Source organism: Cebus imitator, unplaced genomic scaffold, assembly GCF_001604975.1.
Source record: "Cebus imitator isolate Cc_AM_T3 unplaced genomic scaffold, Cebus_imitator-1.0 Scaffold96, whole genome shotgun sequence".
Classification (NCBI taxonomy): Eukaryota; Metazoa; Chordata; class Mammalia; order Primates; family Cebidae; genus Cebus; species Cebus imitator.
The window spans coordinates 1,678,341-1,701,866 of record NW_016107411.1 but is presented as its reverse complement, the minus strand read 5'-3'; the positions used below and the strand labels follow the sequence as shown (position 1 = coordinate 1,701,866).

At 41.5% G+C, this 23,526-nt stretch overlaps 1 long non-coding RNA gene across 2 annotated transcripts in view; it reads left to right on the top strand.

The window, feature by feature from the left end:
- LOC108309689 overlaps positions 1-23,526 on the top strand; it is a 152,559-nt gene that overhangs the window by 83,867 nt on the left and 45,166 nt on the right. For both annotated transcript variants that reach the window (XR_005201494.1, XR_001827461.2), the window contains exon 3: positions 3,901-4,010. This is a non-coding gene — a long non-coding RNA (uncharacterized LOC108309689). The remainder of the gene's footprint in view (positions 1-3,900; positions 4,011-23,526) is intronic.

Sequence of the window (23,526 nt, the reverse complement as noted above, 5' to 3'; positions counted from 1 at the left end):
CATGCCAAAAAAACATGGTCTATTGTCTGTAGGTTGATTTCCTCCTTCGTGGGTTGTTTGACCTGGACCATCAGTCCTCAAAATGGCCAACAGCTCTTGAAATCATAATTACACATTTGAAGGAAGACGAAACCAGCACACACAGATGGTTATCTGTCTGCATGCTTTCTTTTTCTTGCCTTCTGTTCTCTTTCTGAGATTGGAGAACCATTGATATACTTTCTCTTGTACTGAATCGAAGACACCATCATGCAGGAGATGGTTGGTAGATGTTCTTTCTCTGTACACTGGGATTGGTCTTGAGCTTTAATAGTTATTAAATGCAATTGTGCTGGGCCCTTGGAAAGCCAACTTTTATTATGTAAATTCATGAGAGACAATTATTTTCCTGAAAGCCTTTCTCTGTCTGGATGTCTCTGTATTCTGAAAGGCTTTCTCCATCCGGGATATTTTCTGGTCTCATTAAAAAAAATCCTCCTTAACCTCTGTGGTTCTGCTAAAATATCTTCTTGCTTGACTTTCTTTCTTCCCCTTGTCCTTTCTTTTTTGAGATTCCCTTGGCACTTGTCATGTATATCCATTTTGGATGCTTGTTTACAGTTTTTTAATGCGTTCTTTTGCATGTGTTCATATCACCTTCTTAACTAGTCTATAAGTTCAGCAAAGGAAAAAAATGCTTTGCTCATTTTTATAAATCTCACTGTCTAACATGCAACAGTCATCTTGGAAATGATTTGTTAATGTAGTTCATGTGTTCATTAACTTTCATGTAGGACAAACCATGTGCGAGACCCCCTGTTAGGCATTTTCACCTCCACTGTCTAATTGAATCTTCCTAGGGACTCCAGGAAATAGACATTATTATAATTTTTAGGTGACAGAACTAAGCCACAAAGAGCTTCCCTGATGTCCCCAAGCCAAGGAATGGCAGAGCCAAATATAGTATAACTCCCAATCTAATATTTCTTCTGTAATGCCATCTTCATAATAAGTAGAATTATCAAAAAGTCCAGGAGGCGGGGATGCTTCCTTTTACAGGTAGGAAAGCCTGCTTAGGAAGTCAGTTCCTCAGGAGCCCTGGAACCTGTTGGAGGTGCCCTCAGGGAATGACTGTGCAAGTTGCTGGCAAGCTCCCACACCCTGTTGGGGGCTAGAGACTCTTAAGAGTGTCTTTAAACTCTCTGCCCTGTTCTTCTGACTATAGTCTTGTTATGCTAACTGATATCCAGGGTCCTGATGGCCACAGGGAAAGAGAGTGGCTCTGAAAGCTCTTTTATTTTCCCTGGCATGGGATTCCTTTCGCTTGATGCCCTTGTGTCCTTTGCACTGTTACACTGTAAGCTTTCTTCTAGACAGAACTAGCTGCAGGCAGAAAGGACAAAGGAGAACATCTGGCCCTGAGGACAGGAAGGCAGCTCTGCAGACACTGAACAGGGCTTTGAAATCCCTTGAGTCCACAGTGGGTGAGGAGTCTTGCTGCAAATGTGTATGTCCGTGCTCACAGAGCAACACTAAACCCAGGCAGCTGGGCTGCTGTGCCATCACCCGACTCTGTAGTTGAACAGGATTGCCTGGATGAGAATCCGCATGACTATACACAAGGAGAAATGTTGGTACCTAGCAAAGAAGCATTGTCACAAACGAGAAAACTTGGCTAACGTACTCTAGAGGTTTTGGATAGTTTCCCTTTGTTGGTCAATAAACCAGCCTTTGGCGGGGCAGGGGGGGGATGTGAAAAATTTCACCCATACACAGCAGAGTTTCTCAGTGTCAAATGTCTGTCACAAATTTTGCTTGTGGTCATCTCTAAAGCCTACAATTTAAAAAAAAACAGCAGCAATTATCTCAACCAAAGTGCTATTGAGTGCACTTCCCAGTGGCTGATCCTCAGACTCCTTTCCCAATAATGTTTTCCTCGTGCAAAAAGCCCAAAGGAGCGTGTGCGCGGTTCTGAAGCCAAGAAGTCAACTCCGCGGAAAATTTGCATGCTGTAATTGAGTTGCCAGGAATACTCAAGACATAATTCTTCAGGCTTGTAATGATTGTGATTCCCTGCAACCTTCCAGGCTGGCAGTGGAAATGGCAGCCAGACTCCTCCGGGATCTTGTAACCTGGTTGTAAGATTGGGCCTATGCCATCCAGCTCTGATCCTCTTGTTTTCAGGAGGTTGTAGCTGGCCAGCCAACCATCAGCCTTCTCCTCCTTTAAACTCCTACAGTTTATTATGCATTTGCAACTCCTTTGGACGTGGGGTGATGTGGTTGCCAAGCATGCTGGATTGAAATATTTAGTATAGAGGCATCTTATGATTACAGGATAAGTTCTTGGAGGGAAAGAACCCTCTCATACTTCTTTAGGTAAGCACTTAGTAGATGCTGGATACTTTTGAATGAATGAACAGAGATGGATTCTGCATTCCTTTAGAATATTTTGAGTGCCTGTTTGGGATGTGGCCCTGTGCACTTGCATGACATATAGGTATGATTGGAGTGAAGTTAAGGAAGGAGCCAGTGTAGAACCCTTGTGGATAATTTTCACGAAAATTAGTTGGTCAGTCATTCCTGGTTGACAGATTGAACTTAATGTGGAAATCATTAATTATTGCATCTTTAAGCATTAGGGCAAAGACAAGAGCCTCTGCTCCTTGTGTGCCCTAATGCTCAAAGATGCAATGTGAGGATTTGTGTGTGTGTGTATATGTGGAAGGCTACATTGGATCTTGTCATTGCATTGCAGTGAAGTGACACACAGTTGATTCCTAACTTGGCGGAAACTTCCATCACTTTATCAACCCATTATGCTATATCTTGGGATACTTTCTTGTGTATTGGGGGATCCTTTTCTCTGATGCTATTTTTGAACCCTAAAATACTTCCCTCATAGAATATTTGACTATCCAAGGTTCAAGTATGCCCAGACAGTGAATCTTGAGGAGTAGAGATGAAGAAGAGTTGGGGGAATGTTTCTTGGTATAATTTAGACTACAGGCAGGTACAAACTTTGTTTTGGAAATATTGGATTGACTGTCTCCATGGTCCTCAATCCCAGGGCCAATCAGAGGCAAAACTGAAAAACTGAAATTTACCTCTGAAAGTTTCTCACCTCCCTTTCCATCTCCTGGCTGCTTCTCCCCATGATAACAGTTTCTCTAAGCAGGTGGCTAATTGCACAGATGCCCTCCTTACCCAGCCTCTTGTCAAAATCCGTGTCCTACAACTTTGGACAGTTGAGGTTACCTCAAGCTCAACTAGAGCCACTGGTGAGGCATAGCTTTAACAACAGGAAGTGCTCTTCCAGAGCACGTGACAGAAGTGAATGTTGATTAAAGAGGTAGCAGTCCTAGGTGTTCTTCATGGGTCAGATCACATTTGTTCAGATCTGAGGAGCACCCTGTAAAAGGGGTGTTGTTTGATGAGGACATATCCAGATGAGGGTGGGACATCTAGGCTGATGACATATAAAGACAGTGTTCTAGGAGGAATGATGAAAGAATTGAACCTTTGAAGTCTGACAGAAGAGGCCGGAATGGTCCTAGAAGCTGAAGGTTAAGAGGTAAAGGTGATCCAGTTTAAATACCCCTTCTGGTGTTTGATTTTAAGTTTTATACCTTTCTGCCAGATGATCAACTGACTTGGTCTGAATACCTCCTATGGCAGAAAACTCACTATTCAGAACTCCAGAACATGGAGCTACCTTTAAATATTTCACATGGAATGGTGCAAAAACTCCAGAAGGCAGAATATCTGCAAGTGGGAAGGAATAAGGAAAAGTCATTCTGGTTCAGAGTCCAATGGACGCTGTCTTCTGCAGTATACATAATATATATTTATATTTATATATACATATGTATTTTGAAAGAACATTCAGAATTATTTTCTGGTGTCATGTTCTGTCTTTCAGGATGCATGATGTGCATCTTCTTCCTGCCCGGAGTGAAGAGCATGATGACAAATGAGAAACAATCATTTCACACATCCTGGTAAAATAAATATTCTTTGTCGGAACAGCAGGTGATTAGATCTTCATTTTGATATATGCTGCAGTATCTTGAGAAATGAACTTGTAAGACCCAATTTCAAAGACAATGCAAATTTCCAGCCCAGGAATATGTTGAGGAGATTAGAAGCTTGTGTAAAGTATCGTAGAGGTGAACACACTCAGGGCACTTGGTCTTACATCAATGAATCCCATGAATGCAGATTCAAGTCTGGGCACGTAGACTAAGGGTGCCTGATGGAATACTCATTTCTACCACTTGTGGTACCATTATTAGCTGTGACGTTTGCTGAAGCATTAATATGCTCAAGCCATCTCCCAGATGGAGTCATGGCTTGATTCCTATAAATGATTAATCTTGGGGAAGAAACGCTTGATTCAAAAACTAATTTGAGTAAACTTGCTAGTTCACAGAGTAACTTATGTAAGTGGGACATCAGTTATCATCTGAGGTGAATAAGAATTAACATAAAATGCTTTGCCTGGAAAGCCTTTCCCCTGCCTTTCTCAGCAGAGCGCTCCTTTCTGCAAGGAGAGACAGAACAGTGTCCAGCTGAGAGCATAGCACCTGGAGCCAGGTGTCTTCTGCTTTGATACCAACTTTGCCACTTGTCAGCAGCATGGCTTTGGGCGAAGTACTTCATCACTCTGTACCTTGGCTTCCTAATCTGTAAAATGGGGATGATAATAATAATACTTAACCTAGAGGGTTGTTATGGGGCAAAACATATTCTTACATTTATAGATAAGAAGACCGAGGCTCAGAAAGCCAAGTGTATTCCGGGTTCACAGAGCTGGGGAGTGAATGAATCTGATTTCAAACTTTAGACTGTCAGCCCTCCCTCTGTGCCATTCTTTGCTAGCACTGGCTCCCAAGCTTGCCAATCATGAGAGTCACCTGGAGGTCCTGTTAAAAACACGGGGACCAGGAATCTGAGACATTAACAAGGCCCTAGGTGGTAAGATCTGGTGGTGGTGTACCAGCGCCCCTCAGCCCCTGAGCTTTTTCAGCTGGATGCCTGGATTTGTGTGCAGAGGTGTTTTGTTCCCCCTTTCCCATTCATGTGTTTCCAACTTCCCCCTTAACCAGCCTTTTCCTTTCCCACAATTTTCCCTGTGTTCTCCACCGTGCCTTTGAGAGTGCTGATTACTTAAATAATCTTCTCTCTCTCAGATTTTCCGGCCCTCCATGTGTCTCGTCATTTTGTTCAAACTGCCTGACAACCTAGCCTTTGCCTTTAAATGTCCTTGTATCTTCTTCCAGCTGACCCTTTGTTCTTTCATTGTTACTTTCCCTCCCACTTTTCTTTTCCTTTAGGTTTCTCAGAACCCTTGAGATGACCGCAGATGGTATTTTGTATGCAACACTGTAATGAAAACTGTAGTATAAATTATTTTCAGAGTACAGTATGACATAATGAAGTCAATATTATTTATATTAAATGTATATAATTTTACTAAAGAGAAAATAATAACTGCTATATATTAGACTGAAATTGATTATATTTTAATCTAAAAGCCAAAGTGAATGTAGTAAGCCCTGCTAATAGACAGCCATGCCTACGTAATTTCTAGAGGGTCACCTCTTTGACATGCTGTTTCAAGGCGTGTATTGTCTTCTTTTGGCAATGCCTGGATTTGGAACTTTGGGTCATAGCTGCAAATCCCAATTTCCTACAAGGCCAAATAATGGTTCAAAAAACAATATTCCACCGAGTAACCTTGATTTCTGCAACCGTGTAGGTCAGAGTCAAATGCACTTATTTGATGGGATGACAAATTGGTTCAAGGACTTTGGCCCGCAAGCTACCACTCAAGGAGACAAGCCTGGATTTGATGCACAAATGAGCAGTTGTGTGCGCTATTGTGGTCTGAATAAATGGCATTCAGAAGCACTAAATTGCTTGCATACCCAGGAAAGGAGAAATAATTGGGCGAATGAAGTTTGTAGCTGGTTATTTACATACCAATATGGATTTTTCAGTTGAGAGGCATATAATTATTACAGGTCCAGTGGAGGATTTCTTGGAGAATAGGAATTATGTATTTTCATGAATAATCATATCAGTCTCTTATATTCCATTGTCACTACACATTTCTTGCATTTATTATACTTCTTAAGGTGTATCTGAGCAAAGCTTATAAGACAAACTACTTGCCTCAGGGATCCATAATGTTTTGGTATTTTGAGAATGTATTAATTCAATATTTTTATGGGCCCTAGGCATTTTAAGGAATGATTCAGTTCAAAATGGTTTTGTTAGAATGATTGAGGAGGTATAGTTCAAAGATTGAGGTTAAGTTCCATTAACTGTGTGACCTTGAGCAACTAAGTCACTTCAGTTGTCTAAATACCATTTTCCTTCCCTACAAAATGGAATGCTGCCTATCTCGCTGAGTTGTTGAGATAACGATGTATCATTGCAACCAAGATTGACTGGTGAACTTAAAAGCCCAGCACTAGGTTATCCTTGTTTTATGTCTGGTGGAAAGGCCAGTTATTTAACATTGCTTGATTCCTGTTGACTGTACTTGCACTGGGCTACCTCTGCTAAGGGTGTCTGTTGGGACTTGGGAAATTTGATGTGATTGAATTGTGAGGTGATATTATCACATGCTGAAAACAGAGAACAGCCCAGTCTTTACCACTTGGTCATGACTGATACTCATGATGGTGCTGGCTAGTTAGAATGTCAACGCTAGAGTCATATCCTGGGGCTTCAACCATCTAGCAGATAGCTCATAGCCTAGTCTTTCCCAAATGGTTTTGCAAAGAATTCCAATTTTTTGGAAGCAGAATTCTATGGCTCAGCAAGTTTGGTAATTGCTGTATGCACTGGCTCCCTCTTAGAGCTAGCACTGTAAATGCGTGTGTGTGATACAAGTTATGCTGTCTAAAATATAGATACTATCCCCATCTGGCTATTTAACTACAAACTAATTAATAAAATAAAAAATTCAGTTCCTCCATCACACTAGCTACATTTCAAGTGCTTAACAGTCACATGCGGATTATGGATGCCGTATTGGAAAGTACATACATAGATATTTCCATCATTGCAGAAAGTTCTGTCGGACAGTGCAGAAAAGGCTCTGAGACCTCCTGCAGCAAAATTACTTATTTAACTTTGGTCACTTCTCAAGCCTTTTAGTACCCAGTAGAGTTGCCATTCTCTAAGACTGTTTAGAAAATATTGCTTGGCATCCTTGGAGAGATGAATTTTTCTGGGTATGGTGTTCTAGGAACCTGTTCTGCAGCTCCTATATCTTTGCAGCTTTTCAAATCCTGCTTCTGTTACTACCAGAGTCACATTTAGTTTTGGTATTCTCAAAATACCAAAACATCCATGTTGAAAGAGAATTATTTTGCTATTATAAGACATCCCCTCATGTTTCATATCTCTGTGAAATCTTCCAATAGCCAGTGTTCCCTCTATTATAGACACAGAACTTCAGGGTTGGAAGAAATCTTAGAGAGCATATAGTTCAATTTTTTAAAATTCTTATTTTTCGGATAGGGTCTCACTCTGTTGCCCAGGCTGGAGTGTAGTGGCATGATCATGGCTCACTGCAGCTTTGACCTCCTGGGCTCAAGTGATCCTCCCACCTCAGCCTCTCAAGTAGCTGGCACCACAAGTATGTACCACCACAGCCAGATAATAATTTTTTTAAAAATGTTTGTAGAGACAAGGTCTCACTATTTTATCCAGGCTTGTCTCAGACTCCTGGGCTCAAGTGATTCACCTCAGCTTCCCTATGTGATGGGATTACAGGTGTGAGCCACTGCACCTGGCCTAGTGCAATCTTATTTTGCTTATGAAACAACTGAAGCTCAGAAAGATTATATGATTTTCCCAAGGTCACTCAGTTAATAAATAGGACAGTTCATGCTCCAGATATCTATTTTTTACTAAGGCTGTTGGTTCATCTTATCTGAAAAAAAGCAATTATTAATGGACTAGGATTGTGTTAATGATTTTGTGAGTTTTATTTCTAGTGTGAAATCTCGCCTATCTTCGTGAATAAATGTCCTCTGTATTTCTTAGGCTAATATGTATTTGCAAGTTCTGACTCCACAGAATCCATGGTGAATACATCACTCATCACTCCATTCCTTCCCACTGCTTTATGAGAAAGACTTTGATGATTTTCAGCAAGCAGCCAATAATATCTGCTTGAATTTGCATCTACTTTTGCACTCCCTTAGCACTCCTTTGATTACAGATTCAAGCTAGACCCTATCTGCTCTTCACTTTTTGCAACATGGAATGTAAAAGTGGGTGAAAATTGCAATCTTTAAAATTAAAGAAAAATTGTACTCCTAGTGGTTTATAGAAAGGTTGACATTTGCTGTGAAGGGTTCAGTTCCAAGGTTCAGGTCAGATATGGATTTCTGTGCTCCCCACCATGGAGAGGAAGGTACCACATGGGGATGCCACAAAGGTTGGAAAAGGAAGATGGTTGTCTGTCAGGGTAATGTCCCAGGAGAAACTGCCCTATTACGGCTGTGATCTGGAACGAATATACTTCTGGCACCTTTGCTAGGATGTCAGTGGGAAAGTCCCATTAGTCATCTTTGCCAGATGGGGGCTTCCGGACACCTCCGCATGGCCGTACATGTCTGTATTAATAAAAACAGTGAAGCCACAGGGGTTGTGGCCACACATGTCTCATCCTGTCGACCCTCTGGCCCTGCGAGGATTACGAAGAGGGAAATAAGTCATGGAGCCTGATCTTTGAATGTTTTTACTTTTGAAATGTGGGAAATGTTATGTTCACCATTTCTCTTGGGATATATCTCCAGAGAATTTTGAGCTTTAAAGGCAGAGCCCACTTTAGGCTACCCTAGAAGCTCTGAAAGAGGTGCCTTTCCAGTGGATTCTGATAAGCTCTGATGTTTAAGAATTACTGCTTTGAAGAAATCACTCATTTTCTCAGGATGTCATCAGCCAAATAAAGAGTAATGCAACTTAATTGACATCAAAAAGAATGATGCTGTTATCTGTGTTTTGACTTCACTGAATTCAGACTTTGCTCTTCTTCATATAGAAGCTGGTATGAATATACTGGTTAATGACCCCGCATGACACAGAGAAACCCGTTTTGTTTTTCTTCTGCCTGCTTGTGGTGTCCCTTTCTGTTCTGTTACACATAACCAGAATCAGAGAAAATTCTCATTCAAGATACAACCCAGAGAGTAAAGTCCCCTGAACCTTTTCTTCCACAGGACACTCCACGGGCAATGATTAGATGTTAGAGTAAGACCGGAAATGCACGTCCAGTACCAGACCCCTTGCTCTGTTCTCTTCTGCTCTCTCCTGCTCCATAGAGGCGATGTGGTTGTTAGTGGAGTTTGTTGTTATGGATGGATTTGGTTAGTAGGAGCTGCTGTGGTTTGAATGTGTCCTCAAAAGTTCACGAGTTAAAAATTGAATTGCTGGCTGGGTGCGGTGGCTCACGCCTGTAATCCCAGCAGTTTGGGAGACTGAGGTGAGTGGATCACCTGAGGTCAGGAGTTGGAGATCAGCCTGGCTAACATGGTGAAACCCCATTGCTACTAAAAATACAAAAAATTAGCCAGACGTGGTGGCAGGCACCTGTAATCCCAGCTACTCAAGAGGCTGAGGCAGGAGAATCACTTGAACACAGGGGGCAGAGGTTGCAGTGAGCAGAGATTGCACCATTGCACTCCAGCCTGGGCAACAAGTGTGAAACTCCATCTCAAAAAATAAAAATTGAATTGCCATTTTAACAGTATTAAGGGGTGGAGCCTTTAAGAGGTGGATGAGGTCATGAAGGCTATGTCCTCATTAATGGATTAATGCTGCTATTTGGGTTAATTATCTCGGGAGTGAGCTTCGATAAAAAGTTAGCTTTAGCCCCGATGCTCTCTCTCTCTGTCTCTTGTGCTCCTGCCATGTGATGCCCTTCTATCAGTCATGGTGTAGCAAGAAGGTCCTCACCAGATGTAGCCCCTCGATCTTGGACTTTCAGCCTCCAGAACTGTGGCCAAATACATCTCTTCTCTCTATAAATTACCCAACCTGTGGTATTCTGTTATAGCCACAGAAAGTGAACTAAGACAAGAGCCTATCTGGTTGCCTGGATCCAGAGGTTTATCTGCAGTGGATGTAGTCCTCCTCCAAAAGGAGAACCTGAGTATAGAATAGACAGCCCCAGGAAAAGAGGCAGGAGGCCAGAGTCCTACCTCTGACTCCCCAGTCAGCCAACTGGTGGTCTTGGACATGTGTGTTCAAGTCTCGGGGCCTCTCTTTCTTCATTTGTAAAATGAAGTTGGTGGTAGTGGTACCAGTTAAACTGGATTTATTAAATCCAGTGGCTTCTTTGTCATTTTATTCTATTTATCAGCTGTAGCATTTGATATTGCTGTCCATTTTCTCCTTAAAATGTTCACCTTTTTTGCTTTTGGGCCACCGTTTTCATATCGGTTCAACAAACATTACTGGATTAGGCATTGACCTGGGGAGCGAGACTACACGTTAGACAGTTTTTGCCTTTGAGGTACCCACAAGATATGTAAACACCATTTAACAGTTTTTTTCTCTCTCTCTGACTGCTCCTTCCTTCAAGTCTCTATTTACTTCTTCAATTTTGTCTTTGTTCTATAACTGTCTTCAACTTCTCTGTATATCCTTGGAAAATGGTACTCATCACCCTGGTTTCAACTACCATTTAGATGTTGTCGATAAAAAAAAATCTATCTTTAACCATGATTCACCCTCACCCACCCTTGAGTTATGAAGTTTTATTTTATATCTGCGTCCTGGTCATTTTTATCTGGGAATCCCTCTGGGATCTCCCATTCAAAAAGCCATAAACCAAACCCATTTTACTCTGATCCACTGCTTTCCTTCTGCTGTTAAAACCCACTCCTCCTGAATTTCTGATCTTGATTCAGGGCATTGCCATCCATTAAGTCACTCAAATTAGAAACCTCTAATGTGTACCTCTAATTAGTACACAACTAATTTGAGTTGTGTACCCCTTCCCTTTCCTCGCATCCGGCTGGGCACACAACTTTCAGAATACACTTCTGATAGATTCTGATTGGCCTGTGTCCCCTTTTTACTATTATTCCCATTACTGCCCTAGTAAGGGCCCAGATAAGTGCTCATTGGGATAGCATCAATTTTAAGATGTCTATCACATTCCACATTTTATCATCTTTAAAACCAGGAAGCATCTTACAGGCAGCAGTCATGAGGTGGACACCATGGTCTGTGCGTGTGCATGCAGACCTGTAGAATGGACATCAGGCACTTGGAAGAGAATCCCAGAAATAATGGTGGAGCTTTATAAAAACACAGAATGCTCCCTCTATTCACATTCTAGGTAACTTTTGAGTGGACAGTGCTTTAGAAGAGTCAGATTCTGAATAGAAAACAAATATTAGAAATACATTGACCAAATTACTTTACTTGTATGTGCAAGAGTGATATATGATAAAAATCTGACAGTATAAGCATAAAGGAGCCCTTTTAGTAAGTACAAAATACAAATTCTAAGTGATAAGAAACATTATGTTATTGTTTAATTGGCAAACGTTTTCTTTCTAGAGGTGAATATAATAGATGACATCATCAATGACATTCTTAGACTTGAAACAATACAGATAAAATACAAAAGTCTCTAATCAATCAATACTCTGATTACTCTTTTCAGGCCCTCCCACCTTCAGTGTCTTCTCTTCTGATCCATTTTTCATGTTGCCTTTGGCACGTCCAGATCTGATTATATAATTCCAATACTTAGAAATATTCTGTATGGCAGAGGTGCATCAGAGTCACCTGGAGGGCTTGTGAAAACATAGGTCACTGTGCCTCAGCCCCATAGTTTCCGATTCCCTAGGCCTGGGCTAGGGCTGGGGAGTCTGCATGTCTAAGAAGCTCCTGGGTGAAGCTGATGCTGCTGACTGCTCAGCAGCCACACTTGGAGAACCACTGCCCTTTGGTATAAAGTCCAAACTCCTTTATGGCATTCAAAGCTGTTCCCCGAGGGTTCCCGCTGTACATCTGCAGCATCATTTTTCAGTGTTCTCACACACTGTATTCTCCATCATGCCTGGAACTCCCCATTCAGAGCACAAAGGGCACTTCTTCATTCTGTGATTTTTTTTTAAACACTGCCTGATAACTCCTAAAAATTATTTGACTTTTAAGATACAGTCCAATGAACAAATTCTTCAGCAGAAAATATTTCTTTTACTTATCTTTCCCAAAGAGGTAAATTTCAGGATGTTTATCTATTAAGATCAACTTCTAAGACAGCTAAGCTTACTGCTCAGGCTTTTCCAGTAATTAGAAAGATATTCTTTGGGGACCATCAGGTCACAAAGTTTGACGGGGTTTTCCAATTTTCTGGATTATCAATTTGGCAATCATCCCTACACTAAACACAGAATTTATTATGAGTCAATGGAGTCATTATTATGACAATTTTAAATATTTATAAGCTGTTGTAAATATATATAGTACTGAAAAGCAATTTAAACTGCTCCAAGCCAACAAAATCCTCCCCGTTTCAATGTATTTATAGTTCAGGCTCATAAATAATATAACAAGATAAGAACTGTGGGAAGTGGGAACACAGGAGGGTGATGTTAAGGTGTGCTGTGAAGCAGACAAACCCTGAATTGTGGCCTGCCTTATGTGATGGCTTTTCCAGATGTGTGGCCTTTGACAGTGGACCTATGTTTGAAGTCAAATAATGGTTTAAGCTGTACTTTTTAGGGGGAGTTGCCACTTTGTTGAATTGTTTAAATCATGGAGTATTTCCTAAGTAGGAGTCATTACCAGTTTTATATGTTGTAGATGTATGTTTGCATACATGCGTACACAGACACACCCAGAGCCACACACACCCCCAGACATCCACACACACATATGCATGCACATGCGAATTCCTAATACAGAACAACTTCAGAAATGCAGAGTTAGTGGAATTGTGATGTGAGTATTATTCTCTGGTCTGCTCGAGTTCCATGAATACAAGTCTCATTCTTTCATTTATTTATTGAATAAATGCTGGAGTACATAGTATATGCAAACCTTATGTTGACCCTTAACATGCAACAAAGAATAAGTTTACACAATAATAAATGAATAAATGCCTTTATAGAACTCAGAATACAAGAGGAACAACTGAGAATACAATTACTATACCTGTCTACACTTCCAGAACCTTTTCCATGTGCCAGGCTCATGCTAACATTTCCATACATTTTATAAGTTGACACAACTACGTAAAATTAAGTACAATTATTATTCCTGAGGATATGGATTCTCAGAGAGGCTAGGAACCTCATCCAGTATTACGTAGCTTAGCAGCTATAGAGCCAAGATTTAAAGTGACCATAACTTTATGCTATATAATTTCTAGCCTACAGTGCTGTAGACTCATTAGGGAGATAAGTTAATAGGAAATTACAATGCTATGTGATAAATTCTATGAAAGGGAAATACAGGGGGTTGTGGGAATACATAAAGAGGGGCAAAAAAAAAACTTTTCAAGGAAAATATAATCCAGCAGCTGGCCGGAACCGGGGAAGAGCATCTATAAGCGTCTGGAGGTTTGAGAGAGTTCTGCAATGTGGGAGATTGGGGGAAGGTCAGCAAAGTTGGAGCAAGAAAGTCCCCTCAGCTAACATCAGCCATGCCTTGTGTGACTTCAGCTGCCAGCTGTATCAGTCAGGGTTCTCCAGAGAAGCAGAACCAATAGGGCATATACAGAGATATATAAGAAGAGGTTTATTATGGGAATCAGCTCATGTGATTATGGAGTTCAAGAAGTCCCATGATCTGCCATCTGCTGGTTGAAGAACCAGGAAAGCTGTGATGTAATTCAGTCCCAGCCTGAGGGCCTAAGAGGCTCAGGGGGCTGCTGGTGTAAGTCCTGGAGTCTTAAGTCCCAAGTACCTGTAGTTCTGATGACCAGAAGGAGAAGATGGAGATAGGAGAAGCCTCCACTTCTCCACAGGAGAAGAAGAGAATTTTGCCCCTCCTTTGCCTTTTTAGAGGATGCCTGCCTACATTGGTAAGGGTGATCTTCTTTACTTAGTTTACCAATTCAAATGCGTATCTCCTTCAGAAACACCCTCATAGACACACCCAGAAATATTTTACCAGCTGTCTGGACATTCCTTAGCTCAGTCAATTTGACCCATTGAATTAATTATCACACCAACCATACACTGGTGTCTCCCAGTCTATATATCTTGTAGTTTGCCCATAGCCTGATTGGAATATCGATGTAAATCTTTCAGCCTCAACAAGGTTGCAAATATCTTGTGCACTGGGCATATGTCTCATAATGTGTGTACTATTCAATGTAGCCAGCACTGTTCTCTGTTTCTGGTAGGCATCATGAAATTTGTAGAATAAAGTGCATATTTTCTGTTAAACACCATGAAAGGTTTAGTGCTCTTGCATATGGCTGCTGAGTTATTCTTTGCCTTTCTCCAAGCAGAATTAAGGAGGAATGTAATCTCATTTCTGTTTGTCCCTGGAGCAGCTCAGCAGATTCACCTGGGCTCTCCAAGGCAGGGGTGATTTTTTTTTAAAGAGCTGGCTGCCTGTCTGCATGGTCTTGGATTGCATGCAGCCTGAAGGAACCATTGGAAATAAAGTACGTGAGGAGCTAGGGTGTGTGCTCATGACAAAAAGAGGGAAGGGAAAGCCTAGAAAAAGCAGAGGCTTTTCCTATCCCTTTCTTGTCAATACCACGGTTACTCTCAGGAAGGTGCGTGATTGATCCTATCAGGTGCTTTAACACTGCTCCTGGAAGATGGCCAGGTGCATACTTGCACTTCAAATGTTGGCTTTCAAATATAAATGTCAGAGTACAGAGGCTGAATAGCATTCAGGGTCAGTCCCCACAGTTCCAGCCTGGCTTTTTCAAGGTAGTAGTCACTGCCTTAATCATTTCCATCCATGTCCCCACTCTTTCCATTGGGAAAAATTTAGCTATAATTTTTTTCATCTACTCCCTATAGACTTAGAACTGGTTTACACTTTAAAGACCACCAACACCTAAATCTCACTTCATCATTTGCTCTTCTCCCATTTCCCAATGATTTTCATGTCAATGAAGTGTCACACCACGCCCCCGCATACACATCCTACACCCTGCATGAAGATGGCGTTCTTTTTCAGACTCAGCTCTCCATGAAAGAAAAGCAATAGTAGTACACTGACATTTAAATACATGTCTTTTCCCAACTATTTGGTAGTACTTTACATGTGGTTTTGGTTCTTTTTCTTCAAATATGTAACAATCTGACAAAATATCCGTATTTCCTTCAAATATGTAACCACCTCGTTCAAGTGAGATTTAGGTCTTGAGGGTTTTGAAGCACAAACCATCTGTATAACCGAAAGAGAATGGTTTCAGGTGTCCTAAATATTTTTTCAAAGTGCACACCCAAAACACACAATTGACAATCCTTTAATAACAATGAAAGATGTAGTTTTGTCCCTAGGAACTCTGTAATGAATCAATACTTTCACTATGAATTAACTAAAAAGAAATTTAAAATTAGTTCTAGGGCCTGCTTAATTTATTTGAAAAAAAATTTTTTTTGCACTCAGAAACAAATGTCCAACAGCTATGTTTCAGCAGCCTCGATAATTTGTGAATCTCAGTGGCAGCTCTATAGCTCACTTGTGATGCTGTTCCGTGTACTTCCTCTAGAATCCACTGAGGCAGATGAGTTCCATGAAGGTATCATTGGCCTCATTGATCATAACTACTCTAGGCAATGATGGCATCAGATTTTCATGACACTTTTTCTGTGGTTGAAAACCATAATAATGTCATGTCTCATGTGAAAGATAAATGCAATCACAAAATGTAGCAAAAATCTACCCAACAAACAGGCAGCAAGAAGTCAATCTTTATTTCTTGAATCTGGTATATACATGACATGCACATTTGTTTTCTTGTTTTTCTCCATTTGACTAAGCAATCATTTAAAAATAAAACATTAACATATTGATGGACTGCTGGTAGTATGGGGAATTAACTGACAACTTTGATAGATGAAAAAAATTCTTTTTTTTTTTTTGGTTGTGGAACAAACAGATGTCCAAGAAACTTTTCTTTTCTTTTCTTCTACGAGTCATTGGATTCCAAGAGCTGTAATGAACTCCCTTGGAGATTTCAGAGTTCTTTGTGATAGCCTGGTAACACTTCTAGAGCAGCCAGCAAACTGGAAATGTTCCCATTCTGTGATCGCCGAAGAAGCCCTCTTTTTGTATCAGAATTTCTGTAGCTTGCTTTGAGTTTATTTTTAAGAATTGAAAGCAGTGCTCTAGCTCCTCAATCAGTACAGATGAAGAAAGCAGACCTCTTCATGCATGTTTGCTTGGTTCTTCCATTGAAGATGAGCTTTGGGGACTTCATCCAGAGGCCAGGAGGTACCCTGCCTACTGCAGCCCTCCAGGCCAGATGAGAGCAGCCCTGTAAAACCATAACATGACCTTTACAGGCACTTCCACCAAGCCCTCAAAGGCTCATGGCTCCTAGGGACTGCAGCCTGCTTTGCATGGCTTTTACTCCTTGGAAAAGGGCTGTTTTCCATCCACTTGGATTGTTTCTGTAAAGAGCAACTCTACTCCCCAAGCTGAGGCCACTCTCCTGGCCCTAGGATGCTCTCTGTAAAGCAAGGTAGTCTAGTGCTATGGTTGAGAGTATGGCTCTGGGCCACACTATGTAGGTTCACATGCCAATTTCACAACTTACTAACTGGGCAAATCACAGAAGTTCTCTGTGCTTTAGTTTTGCATTGATAAAATGGGGGGTGGGGAGGGTAATGATAATACTGCCTACCTCATAAGATTTCCAGAAAATTAAATGACTGTATAAGTCAGGGTTCTCCAGAGGGACAGAGCCAATAGGATGTAAGTATATATGAAAGCTAGTTTCTTAGAGGGAATTGGCTTACACGATCACAAGGTGAAGTCCCACAGTAGGCCATCTGCAAGCTGGGGAAGAGAGAAGCTGTAGTGGCTTAGTCCAAGTGCGAAAGCCTGAAAACCATGGAAGCCAATAGTGCAGTCTTCAGTGTGTGGCCAAAGGCCTGAGAGGCCCCCGCAAGCCACTGGTACAAGCCCCAGAGCCCAAAGGCCGAATAGCTTGGAGTGTGATGTCCAAGAGCAGGAGGAGGAAGAGAAGCATCCAACACTGGAAAAAGAAGTCAGAAGTCCCAGCAAGTCAGCTTATCCCACCTTCTAGCCATACTGGCAGCTGATTGGATGGTGCCCACCCACATTGAGGGTGGTCTTCCTCTCCCAGTCCACCGACTCATATGTCAATCTCCTCTGGCAACACCTCACAGACACACCTGGAAATAATACTTTACCAGCCATCCAGGCATCCTTCAATCCAATCGAGCTGACACCTAATATTAACCATCCCAGTGACCTAATACATGTTAAGCACTTAGAATGTTGCCTGATATGCAGTAGATTCTAAGTAAACATTAGCTGTTACTATTGTCACATCATTCACTTTATTTTGTTCACAGCATTTACTAACGCAGTGAAGGTGGTCGTGGGAAGATTGTTTCTCATGCAGATGCCCAGTTCTGGGGCATGGCACGCTCTGTTGAGCTGTTGAGGCTTCACAGGAGGGGACACCTGCAGAATGAGCTTGGTGGAGCCCATCCTGCCACAGCTCTGAGCCAGGATGAGGTCCTTTGCAGTGTGTGAGCCACAGCCTTCCCTCCTGGGGGTGGCATCACCTGGAAATGATGGCATTGGTCAGGGGAACTTGGACTTGTGGCTATTTCTGCAGCTTCACTGTTTCGGTGTGATTTAGTTCTTCTACCTGGCTGCAGCCAGGATAAAGGAAAATAGAAAGTGAGGCTCTGCATTCAAAATGAAATGTAAACAAATCACTTTGCCTTACGTTGTTCTCTGGTTCCTAGTTACAGTTGCTCCAACTATACAGTCGTCCCTCAGCATCTGCTGGGTATTGGTTCCAGGATTCCCCCTTTGGTACCAAAATCTCTAGATGCTTTTAAGTCCCTTATATAAAATGTTGTAGTATTTGCATATAACCTACCCAGTCCTCCCATATACTTTAAATCATCTCTAGATTACTTTTAATACCTAATACAACATAAATGCTATGTAAACAGTTGTTATATTGTATTTTTATTTTTTTTATCTTTTAAAAATATTTTTAATCCTGAGTTTGTTAAATCTGTGGATGTAAAACCCATGGATAGGAAAGAGCAGCTGTACTGTGAGCCTTTGGGGAATAATTTTTTATCTTTCTTTACGTCTCCATGGTGCTCAGTATTTACAAAGTATCTCAGAAAAACCTCCAGTTGTGCTTTGATTAGTAAATGCTTGTTGAGTGCATGAATAAAACCCAATAATCTTTTGTACTCCTTTTTTGGGTGGTCACAAGATAGGTTCTCTACACTCTGCTGTTCTTTTTCCTATCCAAGCTCAAGTTCAACTTCAAACTGGCTGGAGGTTCATAACAATTGTAGCTCGACTTTTGCAATTCATGGATAGTAAAGCTTAAAACAAAACCGCTGGGGACTAACATAGGGTTTCCAATTTATTCGAATAAGAAAGTTCATTAAAAACCAGCATTGTGCAATGCTGAATAATGGCCTCCAAAGATGTCCATGTCCCAATCCTTGGAACCTGAGAATATGTAACCCTTATGTAATAAAACTGACTTTGCTGATGGGATTAGGTTGGGGATCTTGAGATAGGGTGATGATCCTGGATTATCCAGGTGGGCCCAGTGTAATCACAAAATCTTTTTAAGAGGGAAGCAGGAGGGTAACAGAGAGAGTTTGGACGACACTAGGCTGCTGGCTTTGAAAATGGAAGAAGGGTCCATGAGCCAAGGATGCAGGCAACCTCTGCAGGCTAGGAGGGTAGGAGAGGGGTTCTCCCCAGGGCCTCCAGAAGAAGCACAGTCTTGCCCATCCATTTTGGACTTCCGACCTCCAAAACTGGAAAATAATAAATTGTAATTTTTTTTTGAGCTGTCACATTTATGATAATTTGTTATAGTAGCAATAGAAAACGAATACAAGCATCTATGTGTTCCATCATTCCATTAAATGAAGAATGTTTTTTGTTTGTGTGTTTTGAGACAGGTCTTTCTCTGTCACCAGGCTGGAGTGCAGTGGAATTGGCTCACTGCAGCCTTGACTTCCAGGGCTCAAGTGATTCTCCCACCTCAGCTTCCTGAGTAGCTGTGACTACAGATGTGTGCTACTATGCCTAGTTGATTTTAAAATATTTTTTGTAGAGACAGGGTTTCACCATGTTGCCCAGGCTGCCCATTATCCCTTTTTCTCAGGTTTACTTGAGAGACTTCTGTCCTTGCCCATCTACCTCATATATATGAACTCCTAGCTCAAGCGATCCTTCCCCTCGGCCTTCCAACATGTTGGGATTACAGGCATGAGCCACTGCGTCCACCCAATAAATCTTTAAGGTCAAAAAGGCAGGGAAGATGAAATCTCCTAAAAGCACATTGGCAGTTTTGCATGATATACAGATGTATGGAGAGGTATCTGTATTTGGGGGCTATCAAGGCATGGTTCTGCTGTTCTTAGCTATTCTGAAGACAACAGGGGAAAATACCATTGTGGGTGTGTGAAAGAAGCCCAGAGCTACCAGGCGAATGTCAAGCGGAGCCAGGCCAGCCTCTATCCACAGGTGCAAAGCTGCCTGCCACAGCCTTCTCTCATGTGGGAAGGCATAGCTCTCCCACTTCTGAGCAGTTTCCATTGACTTCCAGAAACATGCTCAATCCATCACTGGAGAATATGACTTGCTTTGTCAAGGCAGAATTGAACTAGGTATGTTCCATAAGTTTAAGTCTAAGCGAAATCTATTAAGTGTATTCAGATTCCATTCCAATATATTTTAGAGTCCATGGATGAGAAGTAAATGTCTAGACTAGCTTTGTAGGAGCCCTCCATTGTCAGAGTCTTTTCAGATTCTTTCTTTAAAAGATCTACATTTCTTTCTTGCATAAATCTTTTTAAAGAGAATCTAGTGACAGGGCCTGAGTGCTTTGCTATATTCATTGTGAAATATCTTCATTCTTAACTCTATTCTCAAATTGAAGGCTGTAGGGGTGTGATCAACTTAGTGAGCCTAATTTTCCCTGGCAGTTCCTTGGACTGGTTAGAGAAGGGAAATGAGGCTCGTTCTGTGGCAGGAAATAGCTACCCCTTCACCAGCACTGCATAAGTCTGCTCCATGCTGATCTCCTCACAATGGGGCTATGGACAGACCGCCTGAGAAACATGTAATTTCTCTCATAAGCTTCAAAGTCATGGTAACAGTATTATGCTTATGAGCTCGACCTCTGAAGTCAGACAGACCTGGGTTCAAATCCTGACTCTTCCTCTGATGAGCTCTATGGTATTGGTAAGCTGATGATCTCTCTAAGTGTCAGTTTCCTTATTTGGAATGGTATTAGCACCATCTACCTCGTTGTGAAAATTAAACGGACTAATGAATGGACAGCACTTAGCACAGAGTACTTAATATTAATGGTACTTAATAATCATTCAATAAACTTTGCTTTAACATGCTCTAGGTATCATTTATACAAATTTTAGAGATGTGGGACGACTAATATTCTCTGTGTGCTAAAACTTCAAAACTTCTCCCTCCCTTCCTGCATTGATGTCTGAAGATTCATTTGATAGGAGGCAGTTGTTGCTCAAAGGAGTTAGCATCTAATGGATGTTCTGTGGTAACTTGGGTCCCTCTGGAATTACACATTAGATAGCTCGGGTGATGGGGGCATTGGCTAGTAGTTCAATGTTCGCTTTAGAATCCATGTGGTATTTCTGTGGAAATTCCCTTTATGTCTATGAAACATCCACATGTCAAAAGTGATTTTCATCTTCATTCCTCCCACCATTCTGACCCCCTTATAGGACAAGAGCTTCATTATCCCTTTTTTTCAGATTTACTTGAGAGACTTCTGTCTTTGCCGAGCTTGGTACCCAGGTCATCTGGAGGCTATTGAAAGGGAAGGATCAGTTCGTAGTCAGAGTCATTCATTTCTCCCTCCAGCTCATCTCTATCCAGGTATTGGCTGTCAGCACTCTACTAGGCTCACAGTTTTTGTTTTGTTTTTCAAACAGGCAGCTTGTTGTCATGGGGCCCCATACACCTTTACCCTCACCTGCCAGCAGATGCTACTTGCCCATTAGTTCACCAGTGCTTAGATCAGTGTTACACCATTTAATGGGATTTCTAAAAGTATCGTTTGCAGCAGAAGCCTGTCTGTTGGAAATCGTTCTGGGGATTCCAACATATCCCCCATTCATTTCCTCTATCTCCCTCACTCTCATGCTTTTTGTGTTCCCTGGATCATGATAGCATGATAGCACCAGCAAGTTGATATCTTGGCATCATCCATGATCCCCTTCATCCTTACCCCAGCAGCCACTCAACCTTCAGATTCTGTTGCATCTGCCTCCACAATTCTCCTTGATTTTATCTTCTTCTTTCCTTCCCCACAGGCATTGTCCTAGTCCAGGCTACCTCACCTTGTCACCCACAGTGCTTCTGGATTGACCTCTCTGCCTCCAGTCTTTTATCAAATATTGCAGAGAGAATCATCTTTCTGAAACACACAACTGACCACCAATGATGTCTTGTTGCCCTGTGGACAAACTGCATGCTCTTCAGTGGAACTTACAGCACTGTGCACCAGGACACAGTGGGTCACAGGGAGAACCTCAAAGTTAGGCATATGGGTTGAAAGGATGGCTCCATCACTTACTAGCTATGTGACCTTGAATGAATTGTGTTTGCAGTTACCTCAAATTAGAGTTAATCATATTACTTCATAAGATTGTTGTGAAGATTCAATGTGATGATACAGGTAGAGTTCTCTGACTAGAGCCTGATGTGTTTTAAGCATTCCAAAATGTTAAGTACTGTGACTACAAGTGCTGCATGGCTAACTACATATGTCCTAACAGCTGGGGTGCTGGGGTGCTGACAAAAAAAACAAGTTGTCTAGAAATCTAACTTGCTTCCTTCTATATCTGCAGTGAAAATGGACTGAAGAATATTAAAGAACTCTATCATTTCTGATCACTGATCTAGGAAAAATACTAAGGAGATGACACCAGCATCTGGAGTGGGTGTGTGTGGGAGGGAAAGGAGGAGGCAAAGGTGTGATTTGATGTATCACTTCAGCTAGAGATGTAATGCAGTGGTGTGGTTTTTTACCATCACTGAAACCAAGAGTGAAAGATGAATTTAATGGGTTCTAGATCAGTCTAAACCAGGCTGACGTTTTCTAAGTCCAGCATGGCAAAGGGCACCACGCCTATAAAAACTGACATGGCAAGAAGTTCGAGACCAGCCTGAGTGACATGGTAAAACCCCATCTCCAGCTGAAGTGATTTGTACTAAAAATAAAAATATTTGCCAGGCATGGTGGTGGGTGCATATAATTACCCTGTTACTTGGGAGGCTGAGGCCGGAGAATCACTGGAATGCAGGAGGTGGAGGTTGCAGTGAGCCAAGATTGTGCCACTGCACTCCAGCCTGGGCGACAGAGCAAGACTTCGTCTCAAAAACAAAAATAAAACAGAAAAATTGGCTTGGTTTCTGGGCTACACTGATACTAATATTTCACACATTTGTAGTCCCCACCTTGTTACATCAAAACTTCATTATTTGGACTCTGCAGCTGTAAACAAAAATTCTATGACTTTAAAACATTTAATATATAAACTAAGTATACAGAAAGTAATTATGTTTCAAAGGATAGCTTTTAAAACTTTGTAATGCTTTCCATCTCTAAATTTTGTTAGGCCTAAATAAATGGCTTTATATTTCCAAAGAGGGTCCATTATCTCAATGATTTTAAATTGAGCTTTCTAGAACTATACCATTTTTGTATAAAATTTAATTAGATAAGACAGCCTCTGCAGTTTTTCCCTTATCTATTTATATGAATGAGACCATCCTTTGAAAAACATGTGTTCTGTAGTGGCCCACTGAAGGGAAATTAGACAAATGCAGCCAAGAGAAATTTTGTCATCAACCAGCCAAGAAGATAAAAATGCCAAGTACCTGCTCACCTGATTTGTTTCAAGTAGGATGGGAGTGTATCTGTTTCATTCAAAGATTTCTTGGTTTTACCTTCTAGAAGTCTCCTGTCTTTGGGATTTCCCTAGATCAGTGGTTCTTAGCCAAGGAGGATTTCACCTCCAGAGGACCTTTGGCAGTGTCTGGAGATGTTTTTAGTTTTGCAACTAGATGGGTGTTACAGGGATCTAGTGGTTAGAGGCCAGGGATGCTGCTGAACATCCTACAATCCATGGGACAGGCTCCTGCAGCAAAGGATTACCCAGCCCCAAATGTAGTTGTGAGACCCTGGAATAGATGTTTTTGGCCTGGCAGGATAGTCTGGGTGAGGCTTTTTCTGGTGCTTATCCTGAACATCCATCCAGAATAGCTCTGGATAGGACTTAGTCCCAAAAGGTCTCCAGTG